Source organism: Vicugna pacos, unplaced genomic scaffold (genome assembly GCF_048564905.1).
Source record: "Vicugna pacos unplaced genomic scaffold, VicPac4 scaffold_19, whole genome shotgun sequence".
Taxonomy (NCBI): domain Eukaryota; kingdom Metazoa; phylum Chordata; class Mammalia; order Artiodactyla; family Camelidae; genus Vicugna; species Vicugna pacos.
In genome coordinates this window covers 54,721,457-54,737,099 of record NW_027328740.1, presented here as the reverse complement: position 1 = coordinate 54,737,099, position 15,643 = coordinate 54,721,457, and the positions used below count along the sequence as shown (strand labels likewise).

The window sequence follows — 15,643 nt, the reverse complement described above, 5'->3', positions numbered from 1 at the left end:
CAGCATTAATAAATAAAAAAGCTTCCCAAGTGAGTATAATGTATGGGCAACTTTGAGAAACACTGAGTTCTAGGTGTTGATGGAATTAGAAACCTGAAAGTTGTGATTTTGAGTCCAAATACACTGGTATTGCCAAGTCACCATTTCCCCAATTTTCTTTGCAGATAAACCATTTCTCAGCTGTGTCTGTCCTACATTCACCATAAAAGCAACATTATGATTAGGAGCATGAATAAGTTCATTCTGTATGGGTTAACACAGGCTGTTCTAAAGGAGAAACTAGTACTTGTGATCTTCTTGCTTCTATACCTTGCAACTCTTGGCAAACTTCCATATTGTGATGAACATAAGATGTAGTCAGACACGTGGGAGCCCATGTACTTCTTCCTTTTCTGTTTATCCTTTGCTGATGCCTGTTTGTCAACAACCACTGCACCTAGGTTGATTGTAGATTCTGTATGTGAGAAGAAAGTCATCTACAAAGAATGCCTGACCCAGATCTTTGCAGGTCACTTCTTTGGGTGCGTGGAAATCTTGGTGCTGATTCTCATGTCCTTTGATCATTATGTGGCCATTATTAAGCCCCTGAGATACACAACCATCATGATCCAGCATGTCTGTGGTGCATTGGTGAATCTGACCTGGGTGGGGTCTTGCATCCATTCTTCAACACAGATCCTCTTGGCTCTGAAATTACCCTTCTGAGGTCCCAGTGTTACCAATCACTATTTCTGTGATATGCAGCCTTTACTGGAACTTGCCTGCATGGATATTTATGTCATCAATCTACTCATTGTTTTTAACAGTGGGTACATATGCATGGTGAGTTTCATAATGCTGCATATCTCCTATGTTTTCTTCTTACATTCTCTGAGTAATCAGAGTGTAGAAGGAAGAAGGAAAGCCCTATCCGCCTGCACCTCCCACATTATTGTTATCACCGTATTCTTTGTACCGTGTATATTCACATACATTCACCCTCTAACTGTATTTCCAGTGGACAAGATTGTGGCTGTGATTCACACTATTGGGACACCCTTGCTCAACCCTCTGATTTATACTCTGAGGAATGTAGAAGTCAAAACTGCCATGAGAAAGTTATGGTGCAACAAACTCTGACTTGGGGTGGTAAAGGGCAGAAGACACCAATTGCTAATTCTGCCACAGTTTAAATAAAATTGGATTGATAGAAAAGGCAAAATGTTCTCATCTCAGTGTGGACAATATTATCCTCTTCCAATGGTACCTTGTAGGGATTAGGCAGACTAAGCACAGAGCAAAGATCTATATTTTTTTAAACCAATGTCTCATAGAGTGACAGACTATTAAGTACAGTCATATTTGTGGAAGCCCAAGCCTGTTCCTCATGTCTGCTGTCTGCATTGATATTTCTGCTCTTTTTAGGCTTATGAGCCAGATCTTATTGTTTACCTTATTTATTTATATATTGTTTTGATTTGTATTTTTCTTTTTCATGTTTATTATCCAAATTTAACAATTTATTGCTGATTTCTGCCATCCATTTTGTTGGCAAAACAGTTACTGTTGCCTCATGTTACATAAAATTTAAAAAAAGGAAACCTTTACACTTTATATATACATAATATATATATAATACTTTTGGTGAAGGAAAAGGTTTTTGACAGCAGACATTTACCCATGACTTGAAATTTGATGTTGTTATGGGTTGAATTGTTTCCCTTAAGAAAAAAAATGTGTTAGAGTCTTAATCTGCAGTACCTCCAAATTTGACCTTTATTTAGAGATAGGGTCTTGTGGTGTAAGGACCTGACAGCTTTCTGGAGTGTAATGTAAGCACCTGACGTTAAGCTTGTGATTGTCCAGCCATTCATTTCAAAGATACTCATCTTAATAAATACATTGGCATAACTAGATACAGAGCCAGGTATTTTTGTCCATGAAGTTCCCCTTTTACAAAGCCCTGGGTGACCTATAATTGACCATTTGAGTGACCTTGCTTTCCCCTTCCTATGATTTAGTCCTTCTCTTATGTTTTAAATTAACTAATAGAGAGAGACCCCAAGAAAATGTAGGCATTCTGCCCTTGACCTCAGTGAAGGCAGAACACCAGGTTCTCTTCTCTCTCTCTCTGAACCTGTGGCATCCCTGTGTGACCTCAGTCATGCAGTGTACCCTTCATGACCACTGAGGAATAAACCTTGTTTTTCCAAAGTTCCCTGCTGGGTGTCACTGATCATAATAAAAAGCACAAGAATCCATCCAGTGACAACGTTGATTCTGGTTGGGAAAATCTCTATGGGAGCTCCCCACAAGCAATAGGCTCAGATAAGTGTGGCCAGGGATTCCTAGTTAACAGCATTACTCTCCATAGACTGAGACTGACACAAAAGAGCTATTCAGAGAGGTAATGAAGTTAATTTCTTTTCCTATCAGGGTGAAAAGATGACATCCTTTTAAAAGTGGATACAAAAATTTCAGGAGGGCCTTTGCTAGACTTAAAGAAATGCATAAAAAAAGGGGAAAAAGCAAACAAAAAAACAGCTTAAGAATGTCTCACAGAATCTCAAGTTAACTGGTCTGGCCATACTGACATAGTAAAATGAAAAGGGCTAAACAATTGAATGGTATTTTTCTAATTTGAAGCTAGTAGGAAAAGACCTGACTTGAGATAAATTTCCCTGGGAAATGGCTAGTTCCTATCTTCCTATGTAAACATAGATTTGCTTTCCTTTTTGTAAAATTATCCTAACGAGGTCATTGGGGAGGGGGTGTCTGTGTGTGCTACTTGGAATTTCTTTTAAACAATTCACAATGCAAATAAAAAATGTCTTCTGAATCATCAGAAGACTCCAAGGAGAAAATGGACAGAGAGATAAATAAAATCAAACATCTCAAGAAATAATGCAGCCTTTCACCCTCTGCTGTGATATTAGATGAAAGAAGAATCCCAGATATCTATGAATGAGTTAAAAAGTCTCCCTTCAGGTAGTGAACAAGCTTCCACAAGGTAAGACTAAAAGTAAATAGTAGAAACCAGTCTACACAATTGTGTAAATTTATTATGTAAGAAAGTAAATCATTTTGAAATAAATCAAACTTAGATCCCATTTCTAGTTTGACCTAAAAATGGGTGACCTTGGGGAAATTCATGAGATGTTCTGAGCCTTGTTGTCTTCAAATATGTAATGAAGATTACTGTTCTTGTTAATGTAAATGTTAGATGTGATACATTAAATTGTGAGTGCATGATTGGAAACCATTGTAGGAGATGTGAGCAATTGAGTGATATAATAAGAATAAGATTTAAAGAGAATCACTTGAGCTGTTTCAGGAGAACAAATTGTTAGGAGCCAGAATAAAATTGCAGACTTGACAGGAGGCTTTAGCTGTGGGCCAGGAAGGAGATGGGAGATAGCAAATGATCAAATTTGTGACATTTTTTGAAACTAGAGACAACCAGATCTGTCAAAGGAGTGAATAAGTAATATGACCAATAATAGGGTGAATAACACGATGAAATTTATTGGCTGAGAAATTATAATGGATATGGTACCATTTAATGAGATGGGAAACACCTTTTTTTATTGTGGAAATTTAAAATATTGTTTTATAAATACTAAACTGACATCCAACTGGAGATGTCCAAAATTGAGATGTTCCTCAGAGAAGTGTTAAAATTAAGGTAGAGATAGGGGCTGGAGATACAAAACTGGAGGAAAGACCCTCAGAAAGAAGTCTCAGTTCTGAGACTGTTCAGGGCAGTGAACTTCTATTCACAGTTTGATCTACTCACACAAAGTACATAAATTAGCTTAAATGGGACTCGATTTTACACTTTTGTGTCTTTATAAATAGTGTACCTTTTCTTGGAATTCCCATCCCATCTTTTCTTGTTCTTTGCTTTTTCTTTAGAACTGTGCTAAGCATTGCTTTTTCCAGGATGTCTTCTCTGATTCCAGTTTGATTGACACATTCCTACTCTGTGAACCTTAGCTTGTGTGAATATGCTTATAATGCTAATTATTACATGAGTCTGGGATGTTCTGATATCTAGTCTTTAATATATCCCTGAAGTCAGGGAACTATACCTTATTCAGTTTGGTATTCACAATATCTTTGACACATTGGACTCAAATATATACTCCATACAATTTATTTTAATTGAATGGATTAATTAAAGGTTAAATTTATAATGCATTTGAGTGTTTCCCTATTGTTTTGTAGGTAAATCACTTCAAATATGTGAAGTCAGCTCTTGTACAGACTAGATGAAACCAAGGAACAATATAATTGAGTTTGTCCACTTGGGACTCACTCAGAGACTCCAGGGTCAGAAAATATTATTTGTTATGTTCTTGTTAATCTACATGGTGAGAATGGTGGGCAACCTACTCATTGCTATAACTGTGGTGGTCAGTCCAACCCTGAATTCCCCTAGGTACTTCTTTCTTGGCTATTTATCATTTATGGATACTGTTTATTCTACTACAGTCACCCGAAATATGATTATACACTTACTCAGTGAGAAGAAAACCATTTCATTCCAAGGCTGCATGACTCAGCTTTTTATAGGGCACTTATTTGGTGGTGCTGAGATTTTGCTCCTGGTAATCATGGCTTATGACCGCTAAGTGGCCATCTGCAAACCTTTGCATTATTTGACTATCATGAATAAGTGAGTGTGTGCTCTGCTGCTGCTGTTGACTTGGGTTGGTGGGTTTTTACATGCTGTAAGTCAACTTCTCTTTGTATACAGCCTTCCCTTCTGTGGCCCCAATGTCATTGATCACTTCCTCTGTGACATGTACCCTTTTTTAAAACTTGCCTGCTCTGACACCTACATTATTAGCCTCACTGTGGTTGCCAATGATGGGACAATGTTTATGGGTCATCTTTATGCTCTTGCTCATCTCCTATGGGGTCATCCTGCACTCCCTGAAGACTCTGAGTCTGGAAGGGAGGTGTGAAACCTTATCTACCTGTGGCTCCCACATTACTGTGGTGGTCCTCTTTGTCCCCTGTATTTTTATGTATGTGAGACCTCCTTCTACCTTACCCATTGATAAATCCTTGAATATTTTTTGCACCATAATCACTCCTATGTTGAACCCTCTAATCTATACTCTGAGAAATGGAGAGATGCAAAATGCCATGAAAAAGCTCTGGACCAGAAAAAGAAAAAAAGGCAAAATAGATCACCTATTTTCAATGAAGAATTGCTCTTTCCAGGTAAGCCATGTGTGATTCGTTAATTGCAGTAAATTTCTCCTCAGATTTGATAACTTGGGCAAGACAAAACTATTTATTATGTGAATACTTCCAATGATCAAAATATACTTTTAAGATTTTCATAATTTGCTAGTTCAAAGTATGCATTTTGCTTTTAAATATATTTTTAGGATTTTCACAATCCTTAGGCAAATGCATTTAGTTTTAGATTTTCACAATTTCTTAGGAAAATATATTTAGCTTTGGGGTATATAATGATTATTGGGATTATAGATTTATGTTCTATATGACAAATTGAGCTATTTTAGGACTGTAAATTTATTTTAGTTAGTGGAAGATATTCTCATATTTCTCTTCTAAATAATATAATCTTTCAGAATTATGGGACTTGATACAGATTTCAGAAAAATTAAACAAAAATAAGACACAAAAACTTGGTTTACTCTTCCCGTGGTTAGCCCATATTAATATTTGAAGTATGTATCTTAATTTTTGTAGCTGCAAGATACTTAACATACATTATTTTACTCCTAATGCCTATGTTAATTTTGAAGAATAATGATGTTTCAGAGTTGTAATATTAATCATAAGGAAGCTAGGTATATAAAAACTCTCTGAATGAACAAAATATATATACAGAAAAATAACTAAATCATACTTATTTTCCCAATTGGGCAATCTCATTATCTTCTCAAATGAAGCAGATTTGTATGGAGTTATATTTTCATAAAGATGATCCATTAATCTTCCCAGATACTTTAGGATGTCTGTTTACACCTTTGCTCTTTTTTAATAGTCCTATTGCTTTTTTGTTTAAAGTGTTTAATAGCCTTCTGTAAATACACAGGCTCTGCCTTTCATGTATGAATGTACCATAATCCATAATCCATAAACTAAAAAACTTGACAACTGATATTTTGATCATCATTGTTAAGAAAGATGCTGACAATATATGCCATTCTTATCTCTCTTGTTAATGAAAGATAGTTTACTTGGTAGTAAAGAGTTCAGAATATATTGTTTTATTTAAAAGACATCATTCATAACATTCTCTCTCTTTCTGAATCAGACTTGAAACAAAATATTATCATTATCAAATACCAGAAGTATGTGGTCAAAGAACTTACTATTCTGCCTCCCTTACCTAGCCTGGACTCATGAAGAGCTAAGGCTTTTGGGCAATCATTTCTTTTCACTGGTGAATCACACTGTATGAGAAACTTTATATCCTGCTTTTTGTATTACATGAAGATTTTATATACCAAGTTCTTACAAAAAATAGCAATATTGACCAAATAATATCAAATATTTGAGTTGATCAGAATTTATATAATTCATTCCTCTACTTTTGGTTGTTGCTGTAAACTGAAAGTTTGCATCACCCTTCAGATTCCTAAGTTAAATCCTTTATAATGTGGTGGTGGTATTTGGAGGTGTTCCCTTTGAGGTATGATTAATTTAGGAAGATGGATCCCACATGAGTGGGATTAAAGCCCTTATAAAAGATATCCCAACATCACTTGACACTTCTGCCATATGAGGACATAGCAGATGGTGTCTGTGTACTAGGAAGCAGATCCTCACCATATGTGGAATCTGCTGGCATCTTAATGTCTGACTTCTGAGGCTCTAGAATTGTGAAAAATTATTGTTTACTGTTTAAGCCACCATGTCCATGGTGTTCTGTAATAGGAGCCCAAATGGCCAAGACAGAAATGTTAATTTTTAAATTTGCATAGTTATTTCAAGTGATGAGATAAGAATCTTTGTTAATTGTCTTTGTTCATTGGTGTATAAGATCCCTGAAGTCAGGAAAAGTTACTTAATTGTATTTCTGTTCTCTGTTCCTTACACAATGTATGAGACATAGAATTCACCCCTCGACTTTGTCAATTATATGTGTCCTTGAGTTCTTGAATTATTGGGATGAGAATTTTTACTGATAAATTTTGATTAACTATACATATATTTGCTACAAATTTATATTTATATTGTTATGTTTTTATGTTATAATTATGAGTGTTTTTATATAAAGATGTTAATATTTTTTACTTTTTGATTTTGTCTATCACATCAGTTTTGGAAAATTCCATTTCCTTCAAGTGATTTTATAAATTTTAATCTTTTTGAAAAAACATTTTAAATGCAATTTTTAACACATTTTAGTTTTTTTTTGATGTGAAAAAATAGCTAAGCCTCTTTTCCCTAAACAAGTAAAATAATCTGCAAATACAATTATTAATTTTAGTAATACTATGGAAATTTTAATTTAATATGTCAGGTTTTACACCATCTAGAGGATCCAATTTCTGACTGTTTCTCCTCCTCATGCCCCTCCTTTCTTTTCTTCTCTGCTTTCTTCTTTGTTATATTCCTCTACCAGTAATATATTACAGTGATTTTAATGTGTATTTATACCTAGTAGGGGTTTGTTCCTGTACTCATTTTTTCTAAAGCTTCTTACAATTCCTAAATATTTGTTTTCCCTGATAAACTTCAAGATAATTTTGCCAAGTTTGAAAATTTCCCATAAAATATATGTTTAGAATGTCATTAATCTAAATATTTATTTTGAGGAAAATGCCATGTTTAATATCTTGTTTTCCCATCCAGAAAAAGACACATATTATGAAGGATTGATTGATGTCTCAATAAAAATAATCTCTCTGGAGTATACATAAATCCTGCTTTTTGGTTTTCTTTTAAACATTCTTATTTACATTTGATTCACATTTTCAGTGAACTTGTCCTAAAGGGCTTACTATCTTGCTGGCATGAAACACAATACAATTCCCAAAGCCACAGGGTGTATGTCTTATCCAAATATTCATAGGCCTGTATCCAATGATACATATGTATGTATTTCACCATGCATTTCGATCTGTATCCAACCTCATGGGTCTACATCTTATAAAGTATGGATCATTGTTTGACTACTGATGTGAATGCATTTGCATATGTACACCCACGCAACAGGTGACAGGTGACACTAGAGTGCACTTCCTGGTAGACAGCTCCTGTGGAGGAAAACTCAGCAGCTCCTCCCCCAGGAGAAGCACTCTAGCCCCATCTACTTTACACCATACCTCAGAAAAGCATCTGGGGGCTTCTACCCCCAAAACTGGGGAACAGATGTGGCCACCAACTGGTCTGTGTCAACCACATAGCAAAAAGGAAGCCTGCTTAACATCTAGTGCAGACTCTGGTCACCATGACACCAACTATACTCCCTATCAAGGGGATAATAGCACACAAAAAGAAAAGATGTAGCAGACATCCATACTAAAAACAATCCTTGCAATAAAAATATTAGGTGTACACATGCTACACGGGGATGCTCCCGCATAAAAATAGCCCTTCAAGATCACAGAAGATAACTGTTACTCCTAAATTCATAGAGTCAGAGAAATATAAGTAAAATGAAGACACAGAGGAACTGCTCCAAATTAAAAGAACAAGAGGAGTCCCTGAAAGAACAAACAATACTAGATACTGAATTCAAAAAAGAGGTGATAAAAGCACTGAAGGAATTGAGAGAGCCTATGAATAGAAATGCAGAATACTGCAAAAAGGAAATAGAAACTACAAGGAGGAGCCAATTAAATACAGAAAACTCAATTGCTGGAATAAAAGCCAAGTTAAAGGCAATCAATAGCAGGCTAAATAATGCAGAAGGATGAATAAGTGATTTAGAAGACAGGATAATGGAAATCACCCAATCAGAACAGCAGAGAGAAAAACAAATGAAAACTAATGAAACCAATATAAGAGATCTATGGGATAATATAAAGCTTGCCAATCTATGCATCATAGGGGCCCTAGAAAGAGAAGTAAGAGAAAAGGTGGTCAAAATGTATTTAGAGAAATTATGACTGAAAACTTCCCAAACCTACAGAAGGAAACAGATATCCAAGTATAGGAAACATAGAGGGTTCCAAACAAGATGAACCCAAACATACCTACATCAAAATGTATTATAGTTTAAATAAAAATTAAAGATAAACAGAAGATTCTAAAGGCAGCAAGAGAAAAACAAAGAGTTAGTTACAAGGGAACCCCAGTAAGACTATTGGCAGATTTCTTTATGAAAAAGTTGCAGACCAGAAGGAAACAAGATATATTCAAAAACCTGAAAGGAATTCTATGTCTATGAGTCTATTTCTGTTTTGTATTTATGCTTTTTTTGTTTTATTTTGTTTTTGTTTTTTAGATTCCACATATGAGCTATCTCATATGATATTTTTCTTTCTATTTCTGGCTTACTTCACTTAGAATAACATTCTCCAGGAGCACCCATGTTGCTGCAAATGGCATTATGTTGTCGGTTTTTATGACTGAGTAGTATTCCATTGTATAAATATACCACTTCTTCTTTATCCAGTCATCTGTTGATGGACAGTTAGGCTGTTTCCATGACTATTGTAAACTGGGCTGCTATGAACATTGGGGTTCATGTGTCATCCTGAAGTAGGGTTCCTTCTGGATATAAGCCCAGGAGTGGGATTCCTGGATCATACAGTAAGTCTATTCCTAGCCTTTTGAGGAATCTCCACACTGAAAAACTGCAACCTAGGATATTTTACCCAGTAAGATTATCACTTAGAATAGATGGAGAGATAAAGAATTTCTCAGACAAGTAGAAACTAAAAGAATACAGCAATACTAATCCTATCCTAAAATAAATATTGAATGGTCTTTTCTAAATAGAAAAAAATAAAAAATCTATAGAAAACAGAAAACGCAAATGGAAATGCAATGATAGCTACAATGCAAATAAATAAACATGAAGATGTAAAACAGCACATCAAAATCATAAAATATGGGGGATGTGAGTAAGAAAATGTGGATTTTTTTTAGAAAGTGTTTGAACTTATATGACGACCAGTCTAAAGCAAGTAGATACAGTAATGAGTTAAAATACTTGAATAAGTATACCTTTGAGGAAAAAATGATAATTGTATATTTCACTCCTTTCCACATAAAAGTAAACTATGCCTGACCTTCTTTTGATAGTAAATTTCATATGGCAACATAAAGACATGCAATTTTCAATTAAGTTTTGAAAGGATTATGAGCAATTCTAGATGTTAACACAGATTGTAATGTTACAATTAAAATCATTTGGTACTGATTCAAAAATAGCTACAATATAAATGATTAAAAGAACTTATAAAATAAGCTGGTTTCACACATACATTTAAAATAAGGATATTTCTATTTGGATACTTTTGGTTCTAAATAACAGAAAAATCAATCGAAATTATTTTGAGATTTAAGGATATTTATTGATTGACTAGCATAATTGCAAACTTCAAAATTATGGAAGCTTCAGAGTTGGTTGATGGCCTGAAGTATAAGATGACTAAAGTTTATTGAGCACATACTTTATGTTAAACATCTAGGAGAGTATTCTAAAGTTTTGTGGCATGGTCTCCCAGGTGGCACCAAATCTCAGTCTTCAGTAATCCATGCAAATATTCCATTCAATTAATACTTCCAGGTGATGAGTAATATAGTCACAGCTGTGAATTCTATGTTGGTGAGTGATTTGTTTTACTTTATTTAGTACAAAATGTGTGTCCTGGTTAGAGATAATAATCAGTGGAGTACCAGGGCAATGAATCACAGATTCTGCTCCATGAATAATAAAGCAAGCTGAAGTACTGGAGATAGAAGGGATATACATACACGCGCGTGCACACACACACACACACACACACACACACACATATACACATTCAGAATATATGATGATAAGAATCTGTCTCTTCCAGGTTGAGGAGTTTTAATGGAGTAAGGGTTTTGGCTGATTGCCCTAGAGTATTTTGCCCTATGGGGGAGTCAGTGATGAAATTTATTAATGGAATTTTGGACCTTCAGCTGTGACAGTAGCCAGACCATGACTGGTGACATGTAGATCCTGTTGCTCACTCAGTCTGTGTAGATCATTCATCTCTGTTATGATGACCACCAAAGTGGCTCTAGAGGTTGACTGATAGCCACAAGACAGGTCATAATGTCAACCAGATTTCTGAGATTTTCTCTGATAGAAACTTTATATGATGAACAGACCTTTTTGCATTTGGTCAGTTCCTAGTGATCCATCCACATACCACCCCTCCAGATTGCTTTGCCATCCATTCTTTCTGTTAAATTTTTACATTATTCTGCACATGGACCAGGTTGATGGGAAGTAATATTACTTAATTTATTTTTGCTGTCTGTAACAGTGGTAGCCATTTCCTATCTTTTGAATCTCAGCTTAAACATCACCTTTCAGGAAGGGACTCCTATGATTACATTATCCATAGTAGAATTCCCCCCTTATTTCAGCTACAGTACCTTATTTCTTGTCTTAGAAGTAGTGCATAAGACTACAACTGCTTTATTAAATTGCCTCCTTCTTTATTGGCTAACTCTATTACAAGAATGTAAGATCCATGAGGGAAGAATCTTTTATATGAAACTTTTTCCATTTCATTTATTGTTTTGTCCTCACTCATGGCACAGTTTTGTACTGGCATATGTACCCTAAATATTAAAAAAAATACAATTAATAATTTGGTAAATAATTAGTTATTGTACTTGAATTGGTGATAAATTTTTATTCTGCCAAATGTCAAGGCAGAATAAATTGAGTACCAAATAAAAAAGAAAGAAAAGCTTGTTGTGGCAAGTGGGAATATACATGATAAATTAATATTCACTGAAGCAAAATGATTGGACTGATATTTATTCTTGTCTAGAGATAGTCAGAAAATGATTATAAAGCTGTTCTTTTTCCCTCCAGGTTACATCTTTTTTACCTTAATTCTGTGATGTGGTTTAGTAGAATCTTTATATAACACATGTAATTTTAAAGTTTAGTAGAATGTCCCAGTAAATTTAATTAAGCAAGAATCAATCTTGGACACATTCCAATTTAAGATTTAATGATGGATATAACTAACAGAGATAAAATGTCCAGTGTCCTTTACCTCTTTTGGGAAGATAGATTATATCCTTTTAAGAACTGATATAAAAATTTTAGGAGGTTCTTTGTTAGACTTAAAACAATGCATTAAAAGGCAACAACAATAGCAACACAAGGAAGTCTCTCAAAATCTCCAGTCAAGTAGTCTGGCTGTACCAACATGGGAGAGTGAGAAGGGCTAAACAATTGAATGGTATTTTTCTATCTTGGAGTTAGTGGGAAAAGAGGTAACAGAAGACAACTTTCCCCGGAAAATGGCACTTGATATCTTTATATGTAAAAACAGGAATCACTTGTCTATTTGATAAATTATTCTAACATGGTAAACTGTTGTCTTTGTGTGCTCTGTGGAATTTTTTTTTAAAACAATCTATAGTGCAAATAAAAACATTCCTATGAATAACCAGAAGAATCCATGGAGAAAATGAACAGACAGATGAATGAAATCAAACCTATCCTCAAGTAATAGTGCAGACTTTCACACCTCCTTTGTCATATTGGATGAAAGAAGAATTCCAGGATTTATGAGTGATTTAAAAAGTTTTCCTTCAGATTGTAAACAAGCTTCCACAAGTAAGACTAACAGTAAATAGTTGGAACCAGTAGTCACAATTGTGTGACTTTCTTTATTATGTAAGACGTAAATCATTTTGCAATAAATCAAATGTAGGTACTAATTCTAGTTTTATCACTTAAAAATATGTGCATTTAGAAAAATTAATGAGATAGTATGACCCTCATTATATCAACTGTAAAATGGTGATTACAGTACTTGTTCCTGTAAATACTAATTGTGATGCATTAAATTGTGAGAGCGTGATTGGGATCAACTGTGAGAGTTTTGAGCAGTTGATTGATATAATCAGAACAAGATTTGAAGAGTATAATTTGAGCTGATTCAGGAGAACAAACTGTTGGAGGACAGAATTGAAGTGGAGAGACATGACAGGAGGCTACTGCAGTGGAACAAGAAGGAAATGAGAGATAAGGAATGAACAAATTCATGATATAGTTTGAAAATAGAGATCACATGATTTGATAAAGTTATCAATGAATAATATGAGAGCAAAAAGAGAGTGAAGAATCCTTTAAGATTTTTGTCTGAGCAAATACATTGAAGGTGGTGTCATTTAATGAGATGTGAAACAAATTTTTAATCGTGGAAAATTTAAAATTTGTGTTATATTTACTAAGTTGTTATCCAACTTTAAATGTCCAAAAATAGAGGTGTTTCTTGTAGAAATGTTAAAACTTGGGTAGAGAGACGGACTAGAGACACAAATTTGACTGGTTTAGCATTTTTTTGTTCAAGAAAGGGAGAAATACCCAATCAAAGACCCCAAAAAAGAACTCTCAGTGAGTTCTGAGAGAATCCAGGACAGTAACTTTCAACTGATACTTTGATCTACTCACATTGAATATATAAATTAGTTTAAATGGGTCTCAATAATATATCTTTGTGATTATTCTTTGTTGTTTTTGGGGGTGGTGATTAGGTCTATTTTTTTAACTTATTTTTAAAGGTGGAACTGGGTATTAAACCCAGGACCGCATGCATTCTAAATCATGTGCTCTATCACTTCAGTTATACCTGAACTGCATATCTTTACAATTATAAATGTTGTACTTTTTCATGGAACTACTTTCCCATCTTTTGTCGTTCTTTTACTTTTACTTTAAAGCTCAATTGAAGTATTACTTCCTCTAGGAAGACTTCTTTGATTCCAGTTTGATTGATATATTCCTACACTGTGACTCTTAGCTGTGTGTGAATATCCTTATAATGACTCTTATTACATGGGTGTAGAATTTTCTGATCTCATTATTTGTCATACCACTGAGTGTAGGGACCTACTACTATTCAACTTGGTAATCATAATGAGAGTGATACATTGAACCCAAATACATTCTCTACATGCATACTTTTAGTTGAATGGATAAATAAAAGACAAAGTTTAAAAAGCATTCAATAAATTTCCCCTTGTTTTATAGGTAAACTGCTTCCAATATGTGAACTCAGCTCCTGTACAGACTAGATGCAACCTAGGAGCAATGTAACTTATTTCATCCTCTTGGGCCTGACACAGGATCCAAAGGAGCAGAAAGTCCTTTTTGTTATGTTTTTGCTCTTCTACATTTTGACCATGGTGGGTAACCTTCTAACAGTTGTGGCTATAACTATCAGTAAGACCTTGAAGTCACCAATGTCCTTTTTTCTTGCTAGCTTATCATTTATGGACATGGCTTATTCCTCTTCTGTTACCCTCAGGTTGCTTTCGGACTTGTTCTTTAGGCAAAACACCATATCCTTTTAATCTTGCATGGTTCAGCTATTTATAGAACACATTTTTGGTGGATCAGAGGTCTTCCTTCTGTTGGTGATGGCCTATGATCACTATGTGGCCATCTGTAAGCCCTTGCATTATTTGGTTATCATGAGGCAAAGGGTGTGTGTTGTGCTGCCGCTGGTGTCCTGGGTTGGAGGATTTCTGCACTCAGTTATTCAACTTGGCACTATTTATGGGCTCCCATTCTGTGGCCCCAATGTCATTGATCACTTTTCATGTGACATGTACCCCTTATTGGAACTGGTCTGCACTGATATCTATGTCATTGGCATCTTAGTGGTGGCCAGTGGAGGACTGATCTGCACTATTGTGTTTCTGCTCTTACTCATCTCCTATGGAGTCATCTTGCACTCTCTAAAGAACCTGAGTCAGGAAGGGAGAAGGAAAGCTCTCCAGAACTGTGGTTCTCACATCACTGTAATTGTCTTTTCCTTTGTTCCCTGTATTTTCATATATGTAAGACCTGCTAAGACCTTCCCCCTTGACAAATCATTGACTGTGTTTTATACAATCATCACCCCTATGCTGAATCCATTAATCTACAGTCTAAGAAATTCTGAGATGACTAATGTTATGAAGAAACTCTGGAGAAAAAAAGCAGATATAGTATTAAGTAAGTTCTTTGTGAATCATGATGAAACTCATTTAACCTTAGGACCAATCTTCCTGAATGTAAAAGTCTTCATAAATCTGGTGGAAATTTCCTTTTCTCTAAAGGAATTGCAAAAATTATATTAAAACATGAACTGTATGTTCATGCTATCAATGACAATTTTCCTGCTAGAATATAAACTGTATAATGTCTGGTTTATCACAAAACCTAGAAAGGTGGGGTGCATTTACAATAGGGAATCTATAATCAATATGTAATTAATTAATTAATTAATTAATGGAATGTTTATAGTTACACTAATTTTAAATTCCTGTATTTACTTTGTAACTTTTTCACAGTTAGTTTTATTTTATATCAGATTCTTATCTTTTATCTTCATTTTTTATTGTTCTATTTAAAATACTTCATGCTATATAGACTATTTGTTCAATTTCATTTCCTTTACATTTGAAATTTTTAGTATAGTATTTTAATTTTTCAAATAAACTTGGAAGTATG

The 15,643-nt window shown here is 34.6% G+C and overlaps 3 pseudogenes; all 3 read left to right on the top strand.

Moving 5' to 3' along the window:
* The first annotated feature begins 228 nt into the window (after window positions 1-228).
* LOC140693603 (olfactory receptor 4C11-like) lies at window positions 229-1,119 on the top strand (annotated as a pseudogene).
* A 3,131-nt stretch (window positions 1,120-4,250) lies between these two features.
* On the top strand, window positions 4,251-5,226 carry LOC102529391 (olfactory receptor 4A47-like; annotated as a pseudogene).
* Window positions 5,227-14,220: 8,994 nt separating this feature from the next.
* On the top strand, window positions 14,221-15,270 carry LOC102529126 (olfactory receptor 4A47-like; annotated as a pseudogene).
* Window positions 15,271-15,643: the final 373 nt, after the last annotated feature.